This window comes from Protopterus annectens, chromosome 4.part1 (assembly GCF_019279795.1).
Source record: "Protopterus annectens isolate FY-2018-M chromosome 4.part1, PAN1.0, whole genome shotgun sequence".
NCBI lineage: Eukaryota > Metazoa > Chordata > Ceratodontiformes > Protopteridae > Protopterus > Protopterus annectens.
The window spans coordinates 375,952,697-375,978,621 of NC_056734.1; the positions used below are offsets into that span (position 1 = coordinate 375,952,697).

The following is a 25,925-nucleotide window of genomic DNA, read 5'->3' on the forward strand; positions in this document are numbered from 1 at the left end:
AAGAACATCTATTTTGTTCAAATGTTTAAAGATCTGGCAAACTTCTCTGGTTGAAACAATAAAATAATTTTGAGGGTTCTTGAAAAGTGGGAAGGCCCCCAGTTTGTGTTTTAGTGGATTGGCTAAATTCTCCTCTACAAATAAATACAAAGTACAGTTGTGTTAGAAACTTGCCATAATTGTAGATGTTACACTATGCTTACTAATAAACTTCTGCTGTAAAAGACTCTGTTAGCTCAACTACAGAGCTTTGCACTCCCCATCCCCCCCCAAGTTGGGTGGTCATCCTCCCACCTGAACAATAGTACATCTGTGGCACATTCAGGACATTCAGGACATCCAACACCACCACGTTTAATTCTTTCTTGCCCTTGTCAGTCTCCAGGATCTGGGCTGAAGCCACATCATGACCTGCCAAGTGGAATATTCCCCCAATTGTGGTAACTCAACCAAATGATCCTCAGAACACTGTTTCTCCAAGTTTTAGGACAATCCGAAGTGGAGTTGCTTTGCAAGTGTTGCACAGAGGAAAGATAAAAAGGATAAGTAACTGGGTTTCCACCACAACCATGGCATGCTTAATGGAAAAGAAACACAGGGTGGAAGAAGGGTAATATTACTGAAAAAGAAAACATAATCCAACATCTGCTATTATGGCAATTTCCTCATACAACTGTACTACTTTTATTGCACAGATAACTGCTGCAGTAGTGATAACACTTGGGAAGCTTCCCAGAGTTTATGGACCTGTGGGTAGTTGGCCCTAAGAATGTGCTGGCTGTAGTAGTCTTTATTGGATAATTGAAACAAATCCTACACTGGCTTCAGAGGTAATGTCCAGACTGTAGTGCTTGGAAAAGGTGTGGATCACTGACTCGGTAGCTGCTTCCAAAAATGACCTGGGTACGGACCTCATCCAAAAGAAGCAATAGTGGTTGCTGTGGCTTTAGAACAGTAGACAAATTGACAGGCCATGGCACAGTCTTGCCACAGGAGGAGTAAGTAGTAGATGCAATTTCCCCTTCAGGAAGGTCCAGTAAAGAAAAATGCTTTGTGCCAAAGCCATGATTTAAAACTCAACACCAAGAAATGCATTACAGTATCTTTTGGAAAGTTTTCCACTCTGGGTAAAACACCCTTAAATGTTGATTCACAAGTCAGGGATCTGGGAATTCATGTATATAGTAACCTAGCCTTTGGTCAACATGTATACAAGAAAATCTTTCTACACAGCTCAACTTATAAGTAATAGCGTGGCATCTAGGTCCAGAGAGGTTAACGCACCACAATACTTGGTCCTCATCAGACCCATCATAAAGTATAATGCCTCCTTCAGTACGTGCCTGAAGACATATGCATCAAAAGGAACATCCACAAAGGTTCCTTACAAAAACAATACAGGGAGTAAAACACAATGTCCTATGCTGATCACCTCAAAGTCCTGTCTCTACTTTGTGCCATACAGACTTCTGACAGGTGATCTTTGGCATACAAGGCATCCCTGGGCCCTGTTTTGATGTACCTTTTGCAAATCCGCAAAACAAATAGCCTAAAACTACTACATTAAAAGACCTAAATTTTATTTGTGACATAAATAGGACACATTGGAAAGATGGATATGTTTCGCAGAGAATTCCCATTCGCTGGAACAGGTTCCCCATCCATGTGAAGCAGACTTTCTTCCTATCCATATTTAAGAGCAACATGGATAAATGGATGGGTAATCAGAAATTCACCACTGGTCTGCCTCCTATGTCTCTGATGGACAAAGCCAGTCAGTAAATCATCCCTATACAAATCAAATTTGTGGGTCATGTTTCGGTTGCATGGCTACGCTTATAAGGACCTAAGTGGTCGTTAGCCAAGTATGAACCAATGGACTAGCCATTTAGTGATGTCCTATTTTACTCCTCTCAAGACAATCTCAGTTACCCTATTATCCAGGGTATGAAGATCCTTTCCTTCTTTTGTGGGATAGGATACAAAGGAGATAGTGAAAAGCCTGATTCAAGAACAATTCTGTCACCACCTTGTGCAAGAATGCAGGACTAGTGCAAAATGTTACTGTAAACTATTTTATGTTTGTACATCAGGACTGCAATTCTGGTAATCTTGTGGTAGAAGTTGTTGTTTTTCTTTCGGCTTTTCCCGGTTAGGGGTCGTCACAGCGGAACTCTAGTCCGCTAATGACTGGCAGTCGATTTTTACAGTGCCAAGGTGCCAGCCTGATGCCAAACCTTCAACGAAGGCACGCCCATTCACTCATGTTTTGCGAACGCCACTCGACCGTGGGAAGGACATGCAGACTCCAACACAGAAGACGCTCCAGCCGAGAATCGAACGGGAGAACCTCTTGCTGTGAGGTGACAACGCTACCGCTGCACCACCACAGCTTAATCTTGTGGTAGAAGTAATGGCTACTAAAAAGACAGTTTTCCAGGTCCTGTACTTTAATGGTGCAGCCACAACTGACTCAAATGGTAATAACTTTTCTATAACACAGTTGTGGCCCCACTGTAGAAAAAGGCCTTCTTGTATGGCTTCAAATGCAAAACCAACAGGAATTGTTTTAGTAGTAATAAAGAATAAATGAGGGGGGGGGGGGCTGAAACAGGCATGTGAATCTTCACCGTGGCATAAGGCAATCTTGACCTGTGAAGCTCTGACACATGTTTCAGGCTCACAGACAGTGAAGTCTGATTTTAGTACAGATGCCTTCCTGCTGCACCAAAGGAATAATTTTTTCCATTTTGCTAGGCATGACTTTTTTAAAGTAGTTTCTTGCCCTCCCCTAAAGCAGATAGCAAGAAATGAAAGCTGGGACATTAAAACTGTCAGCCTTAGGATCTTCAAGCTGGGGTGTACACATGACCCCTTGTTTTGTGTCAAGGGGTTTACATACTGAGACAGCAGGAAAGGATCTGTCTTTTTAGTAAGCAGAAGGAAAGTACAGCTGTGTACACTTACCATAATGTAGATGTTGAGTGTATTCACTGTTGCGGTCATCACATTTGGGTTATATGCCTACAGGTAGCCCTCAGCTGGCCTGAATACCAGAGTCTTGGATTCCTGCATCATATGCTGTCTCTTCTTCCATGACGTCAGGTCGTCAGGGGTATAAAACATGCAGCCGATGCCATTACGTCACTTTTTCTTGCCCCAAATGTCAGGTGCCCCCACAATGTGAAGCAATTATATAGTTATGGTACCCCTCCAACAAAAAGCAAATACACCAGAAAGCTTAAATACACCAAACAAGAAGGAAAGGTATAGCCAAGAGAAGTCAAGGGGCTGGAGGGAGGGTAACCAGAACTGCAACAGTGAATACACTCGAACATCTACATTTATGGTAAGTGTACACAACTGTACTATGTTCTTCATGTTTCACTGTTGCAGTCATTACCATTTGGGTAGATTCCCAAAGCTAAGGAAGGGAGGAGGAAGTTAGAGAGCATTAGGACTAGCTATTAAGCCCTGCAAGACTGCAGTGGCAAAACCAGCTCTGGATTTAGAAAAAATAGGCATGTGGTAATGCTTGGTGTACAGAGCTCCGGGTAGAAGCTTCCAGGATGTCCTAGTAGGGACACCTCTGAGAAAGGCTTCAGAGGTAGATGCAGCCCTGGTGGAATGTGGCCTTATCCCCTGTGGGGTAGGTTTTCCACGGTGCTTATAGCAGAAATGAATGCAATGGGCTATCCACTTAGAAATGGTTTGCTTTGAAATGGCCTTCCCCTCTGCCCTTGCAGCAAAGCCAACTAGCAGTTGTTCAGATTTTCTGAGAGGCTTTGCCCTGTCCAAATAAAATCAAAGTCGTCTGTGCATGTCCAAAGAGTGCAGTATTCGTTCTCCTTTTTGTGGATCCGGGAAAAAGGTAGGCAAATGAATGGACTGATTAAGGGCCACACTAGACACCACCTTGGGCAAAAAGGAAGGATTGGTCCCGAGGGAAACCCTATTTGCATGGAGGATAATGAAGGGCTCCACTGCCATGAGGGCCTGTAATTCAGACACTCTTCTAGCTGAAGTGATGGCTAGAAGGAAGGCTGTTTTCTAAGAAAGGAATTTCAACTCTGCAGTTGCAGCTGGCTCAAAAGGAGGGAGAGTGAGCTTTTCCAATTCAAAGTTAAGGTCACAGGCAGGAGTAGGGGCTCTCCTGGTGGGACTTAAAATTTTTGGCCTCTCTGAGGAATTGCTTTAGCAGGGGGTGAGAGAAGAGGGGTGGTTCAGTATTATAATGTGCTGAAATGGCAGAGGCATGAATTTTAACAGACTAGAAGGATAGGCCCTTGTGGGGCATTTCTGTTAAGTACTGAAGAATATGAGGTAAACTGGGCACCGTTGTGCCCATCCCCTGAGTCTGGCTCCAGAAACAGTATCTTTTTCACTTTTCAGCATAGGATTTTTTAGTACTAGGCATCCTTGCCTCCAGAATGACATATAGCACCTGCTTACTGAGGGATGCTATTGGAGAGCTCAAGGAATCAGCCAGGCTGCAAGGTTCAGGGTTTGAAGCTGAGGGTGCAGAATCTGGCCCTCCTGCTGGGACAGCAGGGAAGAGGTCTGAGGCAGGTGCCATGGTTCCAGCAGTGTCATACTGCACAAGAGGGGGTACCAGTGCTGGCATGGCCAGACTGGTGCAATCAGTATTGTTCTTGGTTTGTCCTGTTTGATCTTTAGCAGAACCTTCGAGAGGAGAGGCAGAGGGGGAAAGGCATAGACTGAGAGGCTTTCCCAGGTAAAGGACATGGCATCCACTTTCCAAGCTCGAGTGTGGGAAGTCCTTGTGTAGAATTTGTCCAACTGGTAGTTCTGAGGGAAGGCAAACCGGTCTAGCTCTGGGGTCCCTCATTTGTTCCTCAAGAGGTTGAATATTTTTGGTTCCAGTTTCCATTCATGTGGGTCTATGAGATTTCTGCTTAGATAGTCTCCCAGTGAATTTAGCTTGCCTGGCAGGAATTGAGCTTGTAGGCACACTTGGTAGCTCAAGGCTGTGTTCCACAGAGCCATGGCTAGTCTGCAGAGAGGGTACAAGTGGGTCCCCCCCCCTGCTTGTTTATGTACCACATAACTATGGTGTTGTCTGTTTTTACTAATAATTGTCCTGGAAGAATGTGGTCCTTGAAGGCTGTCAGGGAATTTTGTACAGTTAACATTATGTTTTGGTTGATATGCAGGTGCATCTGTCTCTGGTTCCATTTGCCCTGAATGCACTGCCCTGCCAAATGAGCCCCCCATGCATAGTCTAATGCGTCTGTTAGGGTTTGGGAGGCAGGGCTACAGTGAAAGGGAGCCCCTTGTTGTGGTAGCAGGCCTCTGCCATACAAAGGAACTCTGTCTTATACAAGGAATGATAGGAATCATTGATTCCAGGTCCTGAGAATGTTGACACCATAGGCTTTTTAGATACCACTGCAGTTTCCTCATATGCAGTCCTGCATATGGAATTAGTAGAATGCAAGAGGCCATGAACCCCAGGGCTTGCAGAATTTTCCTTGCAGATAGCTGGGTTTTTGTGGACAGTAGTTTGAAGTAGGCTGTCAAATAAACTTGTTTCTCTGGAGTGAGGAAAGCCATCTGGGAAGTTGTATTCAAGCTTGCTCCCAGGAATACAATTTGTTGGCAGGGTACTAGGTAAGATTTCTTTTCGTTTTTGGTGCACCCAAGTTAGTTTAGAAGTTTCTTTACGAATGCCAGATGTTCTAATAGCAATTCCTGGCTTTCTGCCTGAATAAGACAATCATCCAAGTATGGGTATATCTGAATATTTCTCTGCCTGCAAAATGCAATGGCTGGAGCTAGACACTTTGTGAATACCCTGGGCGCAGTAGATATGCCAAAGGGAAGTGCAGAGAACTGAAAGTGCATGGAGCCAGCTCTGAAGCGTAGGTATTTCCTGCAAGATTCCCTTATTGGAATGTGCAGGTAAGCTTCCTTTAAGTCTAAGGTTGCCAACCAGGCATCTTTGCCTAGCATAGGAAGCAGCTGTTGAAGTGTTAACATCTTGAATTTTGGGATTACCAAAAAAGTGTTTAGAATAGAGAGGTCCAGGATAGGACGGCAGGAGCCATCTTTTCTGGGTACCAGGAAAAGTCTTGAATAAAAACCTTGTCCCCTTTCTTCTGCTGGAACAGGTGGAATAGCCCTGATACTCAGAAGACAGAGAACCTGCTGTTGAGCCTCTGCCAACCGTTTGGGGTTGGTAGGGTGTGAAAGTGGAACCTGTATCCTTGGGAAACTATATTCAAAACCCATTTGTCCTGGGTAATGACTTCCCAGTTTTTTGCATGCAGGGCGAGCTTTCCTCCTAAGGGAGCAGGCAGCTGAGCAGGGCTTGGAAGGATTAAGGTTAAGTCACTGGGCCATTTTCCTGTAAGGGGGTGTCTTACTACTCCCTGCTTTGGAAGTGGGAGCCCCCCCACTGCTTAGGCCTGTGCGTAGCTTGAGTCTGTAACCTAGGTGGTCTGCTGTTCCTGGGTTTGGTCTGAGAAGGCCTGGAAGAGGCTGGAAGGGACCAATTCTTTGTAGGCCAATGCCTACTAAATCTGGGAGGCTGTATTTGCAGGAAATATTTAAAAGTTTGCATAGATTTAGCTTTTTCCTCCATCTTTTTGAGCACTTCTGCTATGTTGCCAAACAGGCTGTCTTGGTTTAAGGGAGCATCCAGTAATTTAGCTTTAACATGATCTGGCAAGTTTTGCTCCTTAAGCCAAGCATGCCTTCTAAGTACAGACCGAGTGACAGCAGCCCTGCAAGATGCTTCTAAAGAGTCAAAACCACATTGCAATGTATGTTTACCAACTTGTTCTGCAGAATGCATTAAATCCTGTAATTCTTTGTGTTCAGCACAGTCAGGAATCAACATCATTTTCTGTTTAAGTAGTCCCATAATACACTGTTGGTACTTTAACATATGAAACTAGTAATTTAAAGCCCTAATGGCCAAAGTAGCAAAAGTATATAATTTCTTACCCAATCTGTCCAAGGCTCTAGAATCTCTATCAGAAGGGGTAGGGTTTTTGGCAGCAGTAGACTTAATGCCCTTTGGTTCTTGGGAAATGGTCTCTGGATCTGCAGTAGGATTCTTGAAGAGGAACTTGAAAGAGTCAGGTACTCTGCAATACCGGTCAGGTTTTCTGTGAGCTGGAGGTAAAGTGTCTGGGGAAAGGCTAGATTCCAAGAAAGCATCATCCACAATGTCCAGAAGAGGCAGGATAGCTAAAGGCCTGTGTTGATGGAGGAGTAAGAATTCCCTAAGCCTCTTTTTGGAGTCAGAGTAATCCTGACTTTCCCAGCGGAAATGCTCCCCAAGAGTGTGCAGGGTTTCAACAAAAGAAAAATCTTCTGGAGGGGAAGCAAAGGGAATGGTATCCTCTGCATCAGAATCCTCATAGGTAGATATGGGCAAATGCTGGTAATCAGAAGAAACTGAAATATCAGATTCCTGATCAGAAGGAAAATCAGTTCTAGGTCTCTTAGAGGGGGAAGGTTGGCTTCCCCTAATTAAGGTAATAAGGTTTTCAGCCATTCTAAGCATTTGCTTTTTAGGCATATGGGCCTGAGCATGCGGTCTGAATGTTGGTTTTCTAGGCGTGGTTCGAGTTTTTGGCTTGGATGAAGAAGATGGCTTTGATTTAAAATGCAAGTCTGTAGGCCTGAATACACCATCAGAAGCCGGTGCCTGCACAGCGGCTCTGGACCCATCGAAGGTAGAGACATCTGCAGGTTCCATAGTCAAAGAAGCATCGCACGGCACACTGGACTCCAAATGGGTCTCAGTAGAGGCCTGCAAATCTGAAGTAGCAGGTATCAGGGGCTGCGAAAGTGCCTCACCAAGTACCGGCAGACTGGCAACTAGCTTAACAGAAGTGTCACCGGCAGTTTTGGACCTATGCAGTCTGTCTCTGTCTTTATCCTTACATTTTTTTTCGGAATATCGGTAGTTGGATGGCTTACCGAAGCCATTTCTGGATAGTTATACAGAGTACCAAAATAATTTGCTGCAAATACAGACCGACGACGAATAGTTCGGGAGTTGAACAAGGCACAAAACCTACAGCGAGGGACGTTGTGGTCTGGACCTAAGCAAGGAATGCAGTTTGAATGAAAATCTTTATGAGGTATTTGCTTTCCACGGGTAATACAATTGTTAACTTTTACTGACATCAGTTGAGAGCAAGAAAAGGGATCCCCAATGGGGCACTTAGCTTTTTTGAAGACTTCGGTTCTGAAACTCAAAAACGAAAATTTCAGGGGTTGGCCGATCGGTACTTGCGAACTGCTTCTGCTTGGGGCACCGCACGGCAAGAAAGACTGACGTAATGGTGTCGGCTGCATGTTTTATAGCCCTGACAACCTGATGTCATGGAAGAAGAGACAGCATCCGACGCAGAAATCCAAGACTCTGGTATTCAGGCCAGCTGAGGGCTACCTGCAGGCAGATAACCCAAAATGTGATGACTGCAACAGTGAAACACTAAGAACATCAACCAATGCTGCTTCAGACAAAAGGCTGCCATGGGTAACAATTTTGGCCAGTGCTTCTTTACCTTCTGTATTACCCTGAGGAGAAGAGGGATTGGAAGAAAGATGTGCAGAAATAAACCTGCCCAGCTTGTCAAGAAAGCAACTGTTACTCATACCCTGGAACTGATATCCAGGTGCAAGATTTTTGAAGTGCTCAGTTTTCTAAAGAAGCAAAAAGGCACATTTCTGGCACACTCCACCTATGGACAGAAGCAAGAAATACATCTCTGCCCACCTTCATTTGTGAGGGTCCAAATCTGTTCAGCTCAAATGGTCTGCTAGGATGCTTTCCTGTGAAGGGAAGCAAGATGCTCAGTGTCACACCTCACTCTTGCACCAGGTACTTCATATCCATGACCAGTCTGCAGAAGAGTCTGTTGGTGTACCAAATCACCATGTGGTCTGTGAGGATATGTAGTAGCCCAGGTTGCAAAGTAGGTTTGAAAGCTTTGTTAGATAGAATTTCTGTAATTATCTCTTTCACACTGATGTAATGTTTCCTCCAGGTTTTGTCCTATTTCCCTTCAGTGCATCTCTTATCAGACCATGTGTGAGAAATCCATAGTAACCTTCTGGGTGCCTGGCTCTAGCTTGAGTGGAACTCCTAGGTTGAAGCTCACCAGCTGCAACTAACAAAAGACCCTTCTTAAAACAGGTTAGAAGGGGATGTAAAGCACTGCAGGTAAACGGCATGTTGGTACCATCTGCTTTCCAGGTACCACAAGAGTTTCTTCATGTGAAGCATTGTTAACAAGACCACCAGAACTGAGAAAGCCATGTACCCTAGTATTCTGAGAAACTTCTCTGTAGTTATCCAAGTTTGTTGTGCTATGGAAATCAAACATTCGGTCACAGAGAATGCCTACCTCTGAGGGCAGGAATGGCCTCTGGTTTGGTAGCCAGCACAGCTCCAAGGAGCAGAACTTGGCTTGTGGGTAACCGCTGGTATTTTGGCAGGTACAGAAAGCCCTAGGATTTGGATACAGGTAAGGATAAAACTGCAAAGCTGTCTAGATCTCCTCTAGTGTTGGTGCCTAATTCAGAATGTCATCCAGGTAAGGTTAAATGTGAATGGTTTTAGGATACAGAAGGCAGTTACTGGAGCCAGGCATTTTGTGAACACCAGGTGTATTGCACAAATCAAACAGCATGAAGTAAATTGGAAGCGAGTAACCCCTGTTCCAAATCAGATCAAGAAAGCTTAAGGAAAGAGGAGGTCAAAATGTATAACCATTTAAAATCTAGGGACTCAAAATGCCAAGTCCTGAAATGTGGAGACTGAATGACTGAAAATCCAGACTTACATATACCAAGTCTGAGATTGCTAACAAAGTTTACAGGAGAAGTGTGATCGTCAACATTTACTAATCTCTTACATTTTTGATCTTTCATTGATTTGTTTTTTTTTTGTTTGTTTGTTTCTTCGGACTCAGCAATGCAAGTCTTGAGATTCCAAAAGAGAGCAGTAAATAGTTTGGTAGGTTAACATTCTGATTTCTGCACCTTTTATGAATGCATTCCGCACTGGCAAGTTTACGATTGGCCTCCATAGGCCAATTCCGATTTTTGTACTTTTTATGAATGCATTTAGCTCTGGCAAGTTTAAGATTGGCCTCCACAGGCCAAATTTTACCGAGACTAGAAAGATTATTCAGTAGAATCTTGAATCATCATCCTCTTTTGGTACTCCCTTGTTCTCCCTCTCTCTACAGTTCCTTGCCACAGAAAATCTTGTATGGAATGCCTGAAAGCCTTGTTTTTTTTTTTATGAACTGGAGTCTGCACCACTATCAAAAGGGGAAAAGTTAACTCTTGGTAGAATAGTTTCTACTGTGTTTAGAAGCAGGGGAGTAAAATGGCTATTTTACAATCGGCAAAGTTTTCTTCTTTTCCTCTAGCGTGTTAAGTAGTAATTGTACGAGTAGTTAAAAAAAAAAAAAAACTCTCCATTTCTACTGGGGCATTAAAGAGCTCTGCTTTTACATATGGTAAGGGATGAGTCCTTTTAACCAAGCATGTCCCCCAGTGATTTTGCCCACTGCTGTCACCTTACATGATGTATCCTCAGCATCACATCCACAGTTGACACAATGCTTGTCAATCTGCGACATGAAGTTGCGCCTCATGTTTTGGGACTTGTCGCATCTCCTCAGCCTTATACTTCAGCTAGATCAAGAGAGTCCCCCGATACTTCAACATTCAAGTTTGACAAACAAGGTCCCAAAATGCCAGGCTGGCACAGGTGTAGACTTTCTCCCTGAAGCAGTCAAGTATCTTACTCTTCCTAACACTGAGAAGTGGGTTATTGGTTGGATCCCCTGCAGATCTCTTCCTGGAATCCATGCACACAGCTAAAGCAAGCAGTAGGGTTCTCGCACAGGTACTTGCAGGAATCCATGACCCTGGAAAAAGTGGTCTGGCTTCCTGGGAGCTGTGACTCCTGAAGCAGCAGTGACTGTACCTGCCAAAGCTTCAGTCACTAGAGGAAAAGATTAAGGTCCTCGCAATCCCAGAAGTTATCTCTACTTTTTCTGGGCAAATGAGAAATCTTTAGACTCTCATTTGAAGTGATCCTTCTTTCTATTGATGGCATCATCAACTGAGAAAGCTTCCGGTGGGAAGCAAATAAGGTATATTCAGTGTCTGGCTTCTAACAGGGAAGGACATCTGGTTTATACAGGCTAGTTTATTCATCTCTGAGTCAGAGGAAACAGGTTCCTCCAGGGGGGGGGGGGGGTTGTCACTTTCTATTTTTTGGAGTAAGACTCCTGACCCAGATGCTTACCTGAATACAGCTGCAAGTTCTTGAGAAATGACACAAAGTCAAAAGAAAAGAAATAAAGTCCTAAGCCAGTCTCACGTCTTGACAGAAAGCTTACAAGACAGAATGTGAGGATAACCACCCAAAACATGCTGAGAGACAGGGTGACAGAAGTCACATCCTTGTATGTCTTGCTCCTCTTTCTGGTGGTGGAGACCACCTTGGTGGTCTCCAGTCATGGGTAAGCACCAATTATTTTTCCCTCAGACATCCTTCTCCAAGCAAAATACACACGGACTCTGGAAGCCTTTGTAGGGTATCTGCTTTCTATGTGCAAAGTACAGTTTTGTACCTACCATAAATGTAGATGTTCGAGTGTAGACACTGCTGCAGTCATTACACTTGGGTTATCCTGCCGTCAGGCGGCTCCCCAGCCGGCCTGAGTTCCAAAGTCTTGGTCCGGCATCGGTTGCTGTCACCTCCTCCCTGACGTCAGTGCGACAGGGGTATACAAGATGCAGCAGATGCCATTTTTTTCAGTTTTTCTTGCCCCAGATGTCAGGTGCCCCCAAATAGGTAAGCAATTCAAATTGCTAATAAAACATACATAGGAAATGCAAACAACATACTTTCAGCTACCAGCAAATACTCCCCATAGGTAGTAAAAGGTAGAGGAACTAGGTACGTATTAGCCAGTAAGAGGGGAAGGAGGGAGGGTAACCTGGACTGCAGCAGTGTCTACAGTCGAACATCTACATTTATGGTAGGTACAAAACTGTACTATGTTCATCATGTGACACTACTGCAGTCATTACACTTGGGTAGAATCCCAAAGCTGAGGTAGGGTGATTGGTTCTATAAGGCATTAAGGGTGGGTATAAGGCCCTGCAGCACTGCAGAGGCAAAGCCAGCTCTGGATTTAGAGTATAGAGGCAGACGGTAATGCTTGGTGAAGGTATGTACAGAACTCCATGTTGCTGCTTCAAAATATCCTTGGTAGGTACTCCTCTGACGTAGGCAGTTGAAGTGGCTGTTGCCCTGGTGGAGTGAGATCTAATGCTGTTAGGCACAGGTTTTCCATGGTGCGTACAGCAGAAACGTATGCAATGTCCTATCCATTTGGAAATAGTGTGTTTTGAAATAGCTTTTCCCTGTGCTGCTGCAGCATATGCTACCAATAATTGCTCAGATTTTCTGAAAGCTTTGGTTTTGTCCAAGTAGAAGTGTAACTGCCTGTGAATGTCTAATGAATGCAGTAGTCTTTCCCCTTTATTCTGTGGTTTTGGATAAAAAGTAGGCAAGTGAATGGTTTGGTTTAGAGACACACTTGAAACCACCTTAGGCATAAACGTAGGGTTAGTTCTTAAGGACACCCTGTCCTGGTGGAAAATGAGGAAAGGTTCCACTGTCATTAGTGCCTGTAATTCTGAAACTCTTCTTGCAGAAGTTATTGCCAGGAGCAGAGCAGTTTTCCAAGAAATGTATTTTAATTCTGCCGTGTTAGCTGGTTCAAAAGGAGGTAAAGTTAATTTTTCCAAAACAAAGTTGAGGTCCCAAGTTGGAGTAGGTGCTCTACGGGGCGGTCTTACGTTTTTAGCCCATCTGAGGTACTGTTTTAGCAAAGGATTAGAGAAAATTGGTGGATCCGTGTTGTAATGTGCAGAGATGGCAGAGACGTGGATCTTGATGGATGAAAAGGAGAGGCCTTTGTCCAGCATCTCAGTCAAATATTATAGTATCTGAGGAATGTTTGGCACAAGAGGATCAAGGCTGTGAGCCTGGTTCCAGGCACAGAATCTCTTCCATTTATCCGAGTAGGCTTTCCTGCTACTAGGCCTTCTGGCCTCCAGAATGACATCCATAACTGCTTTGGAGAGAGGCAATGCTTGCTTGGCTAGGGAATCTTCCATGCAGTTAGGTTTAGTGTCTTTAGCTGGCTGTGGGGTAACGGATTGTAGTGCTGAGACAGCAGATGTGGTATTTGAGGCAAAATCCAGGGTGGTTCTTGTGCTAAGTTTTTTAAGATTGGGTACCAGTGCTGGCGTGGCCAGTCTGGTGCAATCAGGATCATTTTTGGCTCTTCTTGCCTGGCTTTTATGAGTACCTTTGGGAGAAGAGGCAGTGGTGGAAAAGCATATACTTGTAGGTTTGTCCAGCTGAATGAGAGGGCATCCACTTTCCATGCTTGCGGATGGTAACTCCTTGTGCAGAATTTCTTTAGCTGGCAATTCATTGGGGAGGCAAACAGATCTATGTCCGGGCTCCGCCATTTCTTTATCATTCTGAATATTTGAGGATTCAATTCCCATTCGTGGGGCTACATGATATTTCTGCTTAAGTCGTCTGCCAGTGTGTTTTTCTCTCCTGGCAGGAATTGTGCTTGTAGATGAACTTGATAGTTTATAGCTGTGTTCCACAAGGTCATGGCTTGTCTGCAAAGGGGGTAGGAGTGAGTGCTCCCTTGCTTGTTTATGTACCACAAAAACTGTGGTGTTGTCTGTCTTTAGTAGTAGCTGTCCTGGATGCAACAGGTAATTGAAAGCTATAAGGGCATTTTGTACAGCTAGCATCTCTTTTTGATTGATGTGAAGATGCCTTTGTTCTGCGGGCCACTTGCCCTGAATACATTTTCCTGCCATGTGTGCTCCCCAGGAGTAATCCGATGCATCTGTTGTCAGTGTTTGCCTGGCTGTGGGTTGAGTGAAAGGCTGTCCCTTGTTGAGGTGACAAGCTTGAGCCCACCATCCAAACTCCTGTTGAAGGCAAGAATGTTGAGACCATACATTCTTTAGGTACCATTGTAGTTTCCTCATATGCAGTCTGGCATATGGAATTAGCAGTATGCAAGATGCCATTTAGCCCAAGGCTTGCAGAATTTTTCTTGCAGGGAGTTGGGTCTTTGTTGCCATCAATTGAAAGTATTGTGTCAGTTGTCCTTGCTTGTCTGGCATGACAAAAGCCACCTGGGCCATTGTGTTCAAGCTGGCACCCAGGAATATTATCTCTTGTGAGGGCACTAGTTTTGATTTATTTTCGTTTACTGTGTACCGCAGGCAACTTAATAATTTTTTTTACAAACGCCAGATGCTGTAGTAGAATGTCCTTGCTCTCTGCTTGAATCAGGCAGTCGTCCAGGTATGGGTAAATTTGAATTCCTTTCTGTCTGCAAAATGCAATTACTGGTGCCAGGCACTTTGTGAAGACCCTGGGCGCAGTAGATAATCCAAAGGGCAGTGCAGAGAATTGATAGTACATTGGACCAGCTAAGAACCTGAGGTATCTTCTGCAGTTTTGTCTGATAGGGACATGCAGGTATGCCTCCTTGAGGTTCAAAGTCACGAGCCAAGCTTGCTTGCTCTGCATGGGAAGAAGCTGCTGTAATGTCAACATTTTGAATTTCGGAACATCCAGGTAAGTGTTTAGTGAAGAAAGATCCAGAATGGGCCTCCAGGCTTTGTCTTTTCTGGGAACCACAAAGAGTCTTGAGTAAAATCCTTGCCCTTGTTCCTGTGGTGGTACCTTTTGAATAGCTCCCATGTTCATGAGGGCCATTAATTTGTTTTTGGGCCTCTGCCCATTGATTTAGTGGCAGATTTGGCATTCCTTTTAATCTTGTCAGAGTGTGAAAGTGGAACCTGTAACCTTTTGAAATAATATTGAGAACCCATTTGTCTTGGGTGATCATATGCCAATTGTGATAAAAAAGTGCCAGTTTTCCTCCCAAAGGGGCTGCCAAGAGTGAGTTGTTTGGCAGCTGGAGTGGGAAGTCATTGGGGCTGTTTTTTATATGGTTGGTGCCTGTCTTCCCCTTCTTTCTTGCCTGATGCACCCCATTGTCGAGGCCTGTAAGGACCTTGTGGTTGACCTCTACCTCTTCGCCATCTGTATCTGCCCCTTTGAGGTTTGTCATTAACTGGAAAGGACCAATTCTTTGTTGGCCACTTTCTACTAAATCGAGGAGGCTGAACCTGTAAGAAATCCTTCACTGTTTGCATAGATTTTGCCTTATCCTCCATTTTCTTTAATACCTCTTCTGCCTTAACTCCAAATAAAACATCCTGCTGTAAAGGTGTATCCAGTAATTTAGCTTTAACATGATCTGGTAATGTATGTTCTTTTAACCATGCATGTCTTCTAATGACAGAGCCTGTAACTGCTGCTCTGCATGAGGCCTCTAAAGAATCAAAACCACATTGCAAAGTATGCTTTCCCACTTGTTCAGCGGCATGCAATAAATCCTGCATTTCTTTAAAATTAGGAGGATCTGTATCTGGAAGCATTTTTTGTTTCAACTGAGACATCAAAAATTGCTGATATTTTAGCATGTGAAACTGGCAATTTAAGGCTCTCATTGCTAAAGTTGCAGACGTATATACTTTCTTTCCCCATCTGTCTAGTGCTCTGGAATCTCTGTCAGAGGGAACTGGGTTCTTTGCTGATGAGGCCTTAACCCCTTTGGGTCCCTGAGAAATAGTTTCAGGATCAGCAACAGGGTTTTTATACAGAAATTTGTGTGAGTCAGGGACTCTGTAATATCTGTCCGGTTTAAGTGGAGCTGGAGGTAAGGAATCAGGATTTAAGCTGGATTCAGTGTACACATCACCCACAGTATCTAACACTGGCGGAATAGCCAGGGGTCTGTGTTGAGGTAATAATAGGAAGTCTCTGAGCCTTTTCTTGGATTCTGAATAATCCTGGCCTTCCCAATGGAAATGCTCCCTCATGGTATGTAAGGTTTCCCCAAAGGAGTAGTCCTCAGGCGGAGAGGCTGATGGAATAGATTCCTCAGCATCAGAATCCTCATAAGGGGGTAAAGAATATCCCAGGTCTGAGGATGAATCTGAGGAAATGGACCCCTGGTCGGATGAATCAATCTGCATCCTGTCTAGGCCTTTTATCAGGTGGGAGATGGGAACCCCTGATCAGAGTGATTAGGTCTTTGGCCATTTTGAGCATTTGTTTCTTAGGCATGGAGGCCTGTCCTGAAGAATGCTGTACTTGTTTCTTAGTTTTTAAAGGGGGCTTTGACTTAGAAGAGGGTTTAATGCTTAGCTGAGTAGGTCTGAAGACACCCTCTGAAGCTGCGGGATGCAAAGGTACTCCGGATCCCTCTGCAGGATCGGTTTCGGTCTGCTGAAAAGCTAGTGCATCCGAAGGCCCAGCCATCTCCACGTGGGGGTCAGGGTCGGCCTATGGTTCTGCAGAAGCGGTTGTCAAGGGCTGCGAAGGCGCCTCACTGAAAACCGGAGAACCGGTGACTGGCCTAGAATAAGCTTCGTCGTCAGTTTTGGGCCTCGGATGCCTGCCCTTGTCTTTGCGCTTTTTATGAATACCGGTCGTCGGAAGTTCCGACGGCATGGTATAATTACATTTTCTGCCAAAGTAATATCGGGCAAAATCAAACCGATGTTTAATAGTGCGCTTATTAAACCTAGCACAAAACCGACAACCAGTAACGCTGTGGTCTGGGCCTAGGCATGGGATACAATAAGAATGGAAATCCTTATGAGTTATTTGCTTCCCACAAGAAATACAATTATTAACTTTTACTGACATCGGTCTGAGGCAAGAAAAAGTTTCCCCAATGGGGTACTTAGCTTTGTAGAAGACTTCGGTTCTGGATTTGGAATGAAAATCTCAGGAGTAGGCCGAATGGCACTTGCGAACTGCTTTTGCTTTGGGCACCGCGCGGCAAGAAAGACTGAAGAAAATGGCGTCGGCTGCATCTTATAATATCCCTGTCACACTGACGTCGGTGAGGAGGCGACAGCAACCAACGTCGGACCAAGACTTTGGAACTCAGGCCAACTGGGGAACCGCCTGACGGCAGGATAACCCAAGTGTAATGAATGCAGCAGTGTCACACGATGAACAATTACTGATTTTACTTCTGACATCTGTAGTCTCTGGCACTTGAAAACTTTATTTTACACACACAAGAAAACGAGCTTAGATATTTTTCCCCAGTGGCATGCATACCTGTACTCTGGAAGCAAAGCCTACCTGACAGACGTATGACACTTTAGGGTCAATGTGCCACTCTACTAGAGCCACGGCAGCCACTACTGCTTCCCTGGGGTGGATTCAACACTTCAGCAAGACAGACTTGTACCACAGACATGCTGACATCCAAGTGGGAGAACATGTAGCCTGGTTTACAGAGGAATGGCTGCAAAGCTCTGGAACAGATCCAGACAGCTGGCCTTCTTGACAGCAAGTCCCAAATGTTATCACTACTGCAACAGTTAACACTATGATGTGCACCACCTGCTCAGTTTGAATAAGCACACCTGCTCTACAGCTGTTACAGCCATAAACTCTAAAACAGATGCCATTATTTGTTAACTGTTTAAACAAAGCAAATAAATTCTACTGGCAAAGTGGCTTCATTCCCCTTTGAAAGGGCAAGAGTATCTTACTCATTTTATTGTCAAAGTAGCTGAAATGACTGAAACAATTGAGGTGTGTTTACCTATATTAATTATCTGTATTAAAACAGTTTAAACCAGAGGAAGGAAGTTAAGGCACTATGAGCTACCCTACAAAGTTGTGGACAGCATAGGGAAAGCTAAGGATTTTATTATGCATGAGGGCAGAGTAGCCTGTCTTCAAGATAAGGACCTTGTTAAATACAACTGATACAGATACTACAAAACACTCCCCTGTTAACTGGAACTGATTCAGATAGTCCAAAACACTCCCCTGAATAATGGAGCTAGAGAAAAATCAATGACAGCTCACTCATACTTTTATTTTACTTTTAAAACATTTTAATAACTCGGAATGGAGTGTCTGCTGTCTATTAATCCTCTAGCTAATGTAAGCATACCTTCTCAACCTCTCATTGCAAGAAATTTGGCAAAAGCCTGACATAATAGGGATACAAAGGCCACACATTTTAAATGTTCTTATAAACTTAAAACGTTGCTAGAGCAACTGGATATATCTTAGCAAGCATTTTTGAAGGATATGAAGTCTAAAACTCAAATGTGCATCTTTATTTAGTGACTTCAATCATCAGATCACCCCAGTGACTTGCAAGAGAAGGCACAGATTTATGAGGAACAGACCAAAATATGAGGCAAAAATCTGGGCAGTATGAAAATCTGGACAACTGGAAAGTATGCATATACGTAGGAAGGCACATCTTTCTGCTAAACTGTTTTTGTACTGAGTGGAAGTGAACTCTCTGGACTTGGGTAGACCCTGGGAAACATACCTCTCAACCTCTTAGTGCAAGAAAGCTGGACAAAGCCAAAAATAGTTGAGTGGATAAAGGCCCAAAACAGGAACAATTTGTAAATATTGTTCTTATAAACTTAAGTTGTGGAGGTGCTGGATTAGCATACATTCCCTGAAGGGTATGCAGTCTGAAACTGAAATGTCCATCATTACTTACTGACTTCAATACTCAATGGTTTGCCAGAAAAACACAAATTTTTAAAAGGAACCGGCCAAAGGTAGGAGGCAAAAATTTGGACAGGTATGCTGGGAAACAGTAACACTGTGAAAGTATACTCATAATAACCACAGGTGTTTAAGCAGGGTCATACTTGTGATTAACAACCACAGGTGGAAGTCTGCTTCTTAAAATGTTCTTAAGAAAGGGGACAGAAAAACAGTAAGCTCTTGTCTCACTGGGGGGTGGGGGAGAGCTGAGCAACTATTCCCTGGCACCTGCTTGGGCAGCGATGGTCAAGAAATTAGCAAACTGTCATTTTCAGATTTTTTTTTTTTTGTAAGGTATCTAATCCCTTTTCTGTACTGGCTGGGAGGAGCTTAGCAGCTTACAAATAAACATTAAAAGTAAACATTCAACTTACAGTAAGTAACACACTATTTTAAATGAAATATGTAACAAAAGAATCTTTAGCAGTTAGCACTAAATTTGTACTAGGCCTAGGCCTTCCTTCATCCCTTTAGGTCAAGTGGAGTTAAAGCAGCAAGACCTGAGCGGACATTCCCCACAGCCACAATTTAGGCTTCATCTTTCCATGCCACAGAGCTGGCTATACACACAGATAACAGCAATTAAATATATTTGCCACTTTATTTACAGAATTGCTACAACGTGTCCTAGCTAAATCTGAAAAGTGAATTATTTCCAAGCATCTCTTAAATCAACTTCAACAAAATCAAGGCCTTGCACTGTGGAACTTCAAGCTTCTCTAAAACAATAGGATAAAAATGGAACATTACTATTGTTACTGCTACCAGCAAGGCATTCATACTTCTATTATCTTAGGATCCGTTTTTAGACAGAATTTGTTCTTGGTTGCCGAAGCACCACACTTCTGCCATGCTGTCCAGGCTGAATGTAAATGTAGCCTTAAGGAATCCATTCTTGCAGGATATCTACAGAGAAAAAAAATCTCTATAAGAAGGTGTAGAGTTTTGATTCTGAACTGACCCAAAGTTCTGTGCTGTGTTGTAACCCAGATAATCTCCTTACTATAAGGGCGACATATCGGTATTAGTTACTGTAACCATGGCTGGGAGTGGAACAAAGGCTGTGTCTATCTAGATTAGCAGTAAGATTCCACCAAATGAGGTACCTTTGCAAACAAGTAGCTTTTGCAAGTAGTAGATACCTTTCTAAGGAGTCCTGACCTCATGGTATCTTACATGGAACATCATTAGGCTCATGGTCATAATCGGACTAAAAGCTCAGAGGCAAACGCTGGCCAAATGAGAATGTGTAAACAGAGCAAGATAGAGTGCTGAGAATGTCTCACACTCCCTTCAGAGGTCAAACTACCTGACAAATCTTTCCATCTAGGGAAGAGGATATAAAAGTCAGGGACAGTGTGGGAATCAGATGGGGCATTTCAAAGTTTACAGTAATCCACAAAAAGTAACAGATGTCCAACAGGCTTCCACTGGTGAATAAAACCGTCTCTACTGTTATCCAGAAAATGAAATAATCCTCTCTATTCTAGGCACTATGGTTTTCTACAGCATGCCAAACTAAGTAACTAGATTGAAAACCAGCTTTATAGATTTCAAAACTGGTTTAATTTTAGAGACACAATAAAATATGCTTCTCTTCAGCTTATGGAGGAAAGTACAGTTGTGATGTGACATTAGCATAACTGTAGATGCCTGGGTAAACTCACTGTTGCAGTGCTTGAATAGTACAGTTTTGTACCTACCATAAATGTAGATGTTAGAGTGTTCACCCTGCTGCAGTCATCACACTTGGGTTATCCTGCCGTCAGGTGGTCCCGCAGTCGGCCTGAATTCCAAAGTCTTGGTCCAGTGTCGGTTGCTATCACTTCTTCCCTGACGTCAGTGCGCCAGGGGTATATATGAGGCATCCGACACCATTTTCTTCAGTTTTTCTTGCCCCAGATGTCAGGTGCCACCGATAGGTAGGCAATATATATATATATATATATATATATATATATATATATATATATATATAGATATACAGCTAGATAAAAATAAAACAATACCTTTAGGCACAAGCAGATACACCACAGAGGTTGTATAGGATAGAGTGGTATAGATAAGTTCAGCTAGTTCAGAGGGGATGGAGGGAGGGTAACCTGGACTGCAGCAGGGTGAACACTCGAACATCTACATTTATGGTAGGTACAAAACTGTACTAAGTTCATCGTGTTACCCTGCTGCAGTCATCACACTTTGGTTGAATCCCAAAGCTAAGGATGGGAGGTGGAGTTAAACAGGGTTAAAAGAAGCTAGTAGGCCCTGCAAAACTGCAGTGGCAAAACCAGCTCTAGTCTTAGAATATAGAGGTAAGTGATAGTGTTTGGTGAAGGTGTGCACTGAACTCTAAGTTGCAGCTTGCAGAATATCCTTGATTGGCACTCCCCTGAGAAAGGCTGCTGATGTAGCTGTAGCCCTGGTGGAGTGGGACCTAAAGTTAGCAGGTACCGGTTTCCCAAGATGCGTGTAGCAGAAACGTACGCAGTGCCCTATCCATTTAGAAATGGTCTGTTTTGAGATAGCTTTTCCTTGTGATCCTGTAGCATAGGCTACAAAGAGCTGGTCAGATTTTCTGAAAGCCTTAGTTTTATCCAAGTAGTAACGTAATTGCCTGTGAATGTCCAAAGAGTGCAGGAGTCTTTCTCCTTTGTTCTGGGGATTTGGGAAAAAGGTGGGCAAATGAATGGTTTGGTTTAGGGCCACACTGGATACCACCTTTGGCATAAAGGAAGGGTTAGTTCATAGAGAGACTCTGTCTTGATGAAAAATGAGGAAAGGCTCCACTGCCGTTAGTGCCTGTAGCTCTGAGACTCTTCTAGATGAGATTATTGCTAGTAGCAGGGCAGTTTTCCATGAAAGAAATTTTAAATCAGCTGAAAAAGCTGGTTCAAAGGGCGGCAGTGTAAGCTTTTCCAGAACAAAGTTGAGATCCCAAGTAGGTGTTGGTACTCTCCTTGGCGGTCTTATGTTCTTAGCCCCTCTGAGGTACTGTCTTAGGAGTGGATGTGAGAATAAAGGAGGATCCGTGTTGTAATGAGCTGAAATTGCTGAGGCGTGGATCTTAATAGATGAACAGGAAAGTCCTTTGTGCAACATCTCAGTTAAAGATTGTAGAATTTGAGGAATGTTTGGATCAAGGGGATTTTGGCCTTTAGCCTGGTTCCAGGCGCAAAATCTTTTCCATTTGTCTGAATAGGTTTTTCTGGTGCTGGGCCTCCTGGCCTCCAGAATGACATTCATAACAGTTTTGGACAGAGGTGTTGGCTGGTTGTTTAGGTAATTTGCCATGCAGCCAGGTTTAAAGTCTTGAACTGGCTGTGTAGAATGTGATTGTCTCGCTGGGTGAGCAGGTGAGGAATTTGTGGTAAAATCCACGGTGGGTCATGGGCCATGTTCCTTAGAACTGGATACCAATGCTGGCGTGGCTAGTCTGGTGCAATGAGTATCATTTGTGGTCTCTCTAATCTAACTTTCAGCAGTACCTTTGCTAGAAGAAGCAGTGGAGGAAAGGCATACACTGTTAATGTTTTCCAACTGAATGAGAGGGTGTCCACTTTCCAAGCTTGTGGATGGAATATCCTTGTGAAAAATTTTTGAAGTTGGTAGTTTTGGGGGCTTGCAAACAGATCTATGTCTGGGTGTCCCCATATTTGAGCTATCATTGCAAATACTTGTGGATCTAGTTTCCACTCGTGTGGATCCATGATGTTTCTGCTTAGGTCGTCTGCCAATGTGTTTTTCTTTCCTGGTAATTGAACCTGGTAAGACAGTGCAGTGCTCCACAAGGTCACTGCTTGCCTGCATAGAGGGTAGGAATGTGTGCCCCCTTGCTTATGTACCACATTACTGTGGTATTGTCCGTCTTTATTATTAGTTGTCCTGGGTGTAAGAGGTCCTTGAAAGCTGTTAGGGCATTCTGTACTGTTAGCATTTCTTTTTGATTGATATGCAGATGACTCTGATCTGTAGTTCATTTGCCCTGAATTCACTGTCCTGCCATATGTGCTCCCCAGGCACAGTCCAATGCATCTGTTGTCATAGTTTGCCTGGCTGTGGGTAAGGTGAAAGGCTGACCCTTGTTGAGGTGACATGCCTGCGCCCACCATAGAAACTCCTGTTGAAGGCAGGGAATGAGTGGTATCATTGTTTCCAAGCTGTGGATGTGCTGAGTCCATACGCTTTTCAGGTACCATTGTAATTTCCTCATATGCAGTTTTGCAAATGGTATTAGTAGTATGCAAGATGCCATGAATCCCAAGGCCTGCAGAATTTTTCTTGCAGGGAATTGGGTCTTTGTTGCCATTGTTTTGAAATATTGAGTCAGCTGTTGTTGCTTGTCTGGCATGAGATAAGCCATCTGGGCCGTTGTAATCAAGCTGGCACCCAGGAATATTATGTTTTGTGAGGGCACTAGTTTTGATTTCGTTTCATTTACTGTGTACCCTAGGCAACTTAGAAGGTGTTTGACAAATGAAGATGCTTTAAAAGAATGTCCTTGCTTTCTGCTTGAATAAGGCAGTCGTCCAGGTATGGGTATATTTGAATTCCTCTGTCTGCAGTATGCAATTACTGGTGCCAGGCATTTTGTGAAGACCCTGGGCGCAGTAGATAAGCCAAAGGGCAGTGCAGAGAATTGATAATGCGTTGAACATGCAATGAAGCGGAGGTATCTTCTGCAATTTTGTCTGATAGGGACATGCAGGTATGCCTCCTTGAGGTCCAACATTACTAGCCAAGCATTCTTGCCCAGCATGGGAAGAAGCTGCTGTAGTGTTAGCATCTTGAATTTTGGTACTTGCAGATAGGTGTTCAGAACTGAAAGATCCAGAATGGGTCTCCATGCTTTGTCCTTTCTTGGGACTAGAAAGAGTCTTGAGTAAAATCCTTGTTCTTGCTCCTGTGTAGGTACCTGTTGAATGGCTCTCATGTCCATGAGAGCTGTAAATTGTTTTTGTGCCTCTGCCCATTGATTTGGTGGGCAGGTTTGGCATTCCTTTTATCCTTGATTAGGTATGAAAGTGGAATCTGTATCCTTGAGAGACAATGCTTAGGATCCATTTGCCTTTTGTGATGATGTGCCAGTTGTCTTCAAAAAATGCTAATTTTCCTCCCAAGGGAGCTGCCAGGAGAGATTTGCTTGGCAGTTTGAGGACGGAGTCATTGTGTTTGTCTTCTGCTAGCTTGGGGCCTGTCTTCTCCCCCTTTCTGAGTAGCAGTACCCCATTGGCAAGGTTTGTAAGGGCCTTGTGACTGACCTCTGCCCCTTTGGTGTCTATTTGCCTCTCTGTGATCTGTCAGAAGCTGGAAAGGACCAGTTTTTCGTTAGCCAATTTCTGCTGAAACGAGGAGGTTGTACCTGCAAAAAATCCTTGACCGTCTGCATAGACTTTGTCTTATCCTCCATTTTCTTTAAAATCTCTTCTGCTTTGACACCAAATAATACATCCTGCTGTAAAGGTGCATCCAATAATTTTGCTTTAACATGATCAGGAAGGGTTTGTTCTTTTAATCAAGCATGTCTAAGTATGACACAGCCAGTAACAGCTGCTCTACAGGAAGCTTCCAATGAATCAAATCCACATTGTAAAGTATGTTTGCCCACCTGTTCACCTGCATGCAACAGATCCTGCATTTCCTTGAATTCAGACTGTTCAGAATGTGTGCTCATTTTTGTTTTAATTGAGACATTAGAAATTGCTGATATTTCAGCATGTGAAACTGACAATTTAATGCTCTCATAGACAGAGTTGTTGAGGTGTATATTTTCTTTCCCCATCAATCTAGGGCTCTGGAATCCCTTTCAGAGGGCACAGGATTTTTAGCCATAGAAGCTTTAGCTCCCTTAGGATCCTGGGAAATTGTTTCTAGGTCAGCCACAGGGCTTTTATAAAGGAATTTGTGAGAGTCAGGTACTCTGTAGTATCCGTCTGGTTTGGCTGGAGCAGGAGGTAGAGTCTGGATTTAGACTAGACAATATCTAAAATTGGAGGGATAGCAAGAGGTCTGTGCTGGGGTAGTAAAAGGAACTCTCGGAGCCTTTTCTTAGAATCAGAGCAGTCCTGGCCTTCCCAGTGGAAATGTTCTCTCATGGTATTTAAAGTTTCCCCAAAGGAGTAGTCTTCAGGGGGAGATGCTGAGGGAATAGAGTCTTCAGCATCAGAGTCTTCATAAGGTGGAAAAGTGTAATCCTGTTCCTCAGAAGAAGCTGAGGAAATTGAAACCTGGTCAGAGGAAGTATAATCCTCCTCTTGTCTTGGTCTTTTATCAGGAGGGGGATGGAAACCCCTGATTAGGGTAATCAAATCTTCAGCTATCTTAAGCATCTGTTTCTTAGGCATGGGGCATTGAACTGTAGACTGATGTACAGTCTTCTTTGGTTTTAAAGGAGTTTTAAGCTTAACGTAAGATTTAATGGTGAGTGTAGTCGGTCTGAAGACACCTTCTGCAACCAAAGGTGTTTCCACTGCACCGGGGTCTACTTCTGCTCCGGTGTTGGAAGGGCCTAATGAAGATAGCTACGCCTGTCCTTATCCTTGCATTTTTTATGCATGCCGGTCGTTGGCTGCTCCGACGGCATGATATAATTAAATTTTCTACCAAAGTAGTGTTGTGCGAAATCAAAACGGCGTTTGATAGTTCGTTTATTAAACCTAGCACAAAACCGACATCCTGTGACATCGAGGTCTGGGCCTAGGCAAGGAATACAATAGGAATGGAAGTCCTTATGAGGTATTTGCTTCCCAGAAGAAATGCAATTGTTAACTTTTTCTGACATCGGACTGAGGCAAGAAAAGGTTCCCCAACGGGGTACTTAGCTTTATTGAAGACTTCGGACTGAAATTCGAATAGAAAATCTCAGGTGTTGGCCGACCGGCACTTGCGAACTGCTTCTGCTTCGGGCACCAGACGGCAAGAAAGACTGAAGAAAATGGCGTTGGATGCCTCTTGTATACCCCTGGTGCACTGACGTCAGGGAAGAAGCGACAGCAACCGACGCCGGACCAAGACTTTGGAATTCAGGCCAACAGCAGGACCGCCTGATGGCAGGATAACCCAAGTGTGATGACTGCAGCAGGTTACACGATGAACATCTTGTCATTTCCTGCCTACAAGAGCCTGAAGGCTGGCCCAGATACCACAGCCTTCATCTCTCCATCCTGGCCCAGATGGCTCCCCTTCCTACTGACAT

At 43.8% G+C, this 25,925-nt stretch overlaps 1 protein-coding gene across 2 annotated transcripts in view; it reads right to left on the minus strand.

The window, feature by feature from the left end:
• The window catches only part of DVL3 (dishevelled segment polarity protein 3), a 1,476,692-nt gene that overhangs the window by 998,730 nt on the left and 452,037 nt on the right, over positions 1-25,925 (minus strand). The window lies entirely within an intron of this gene.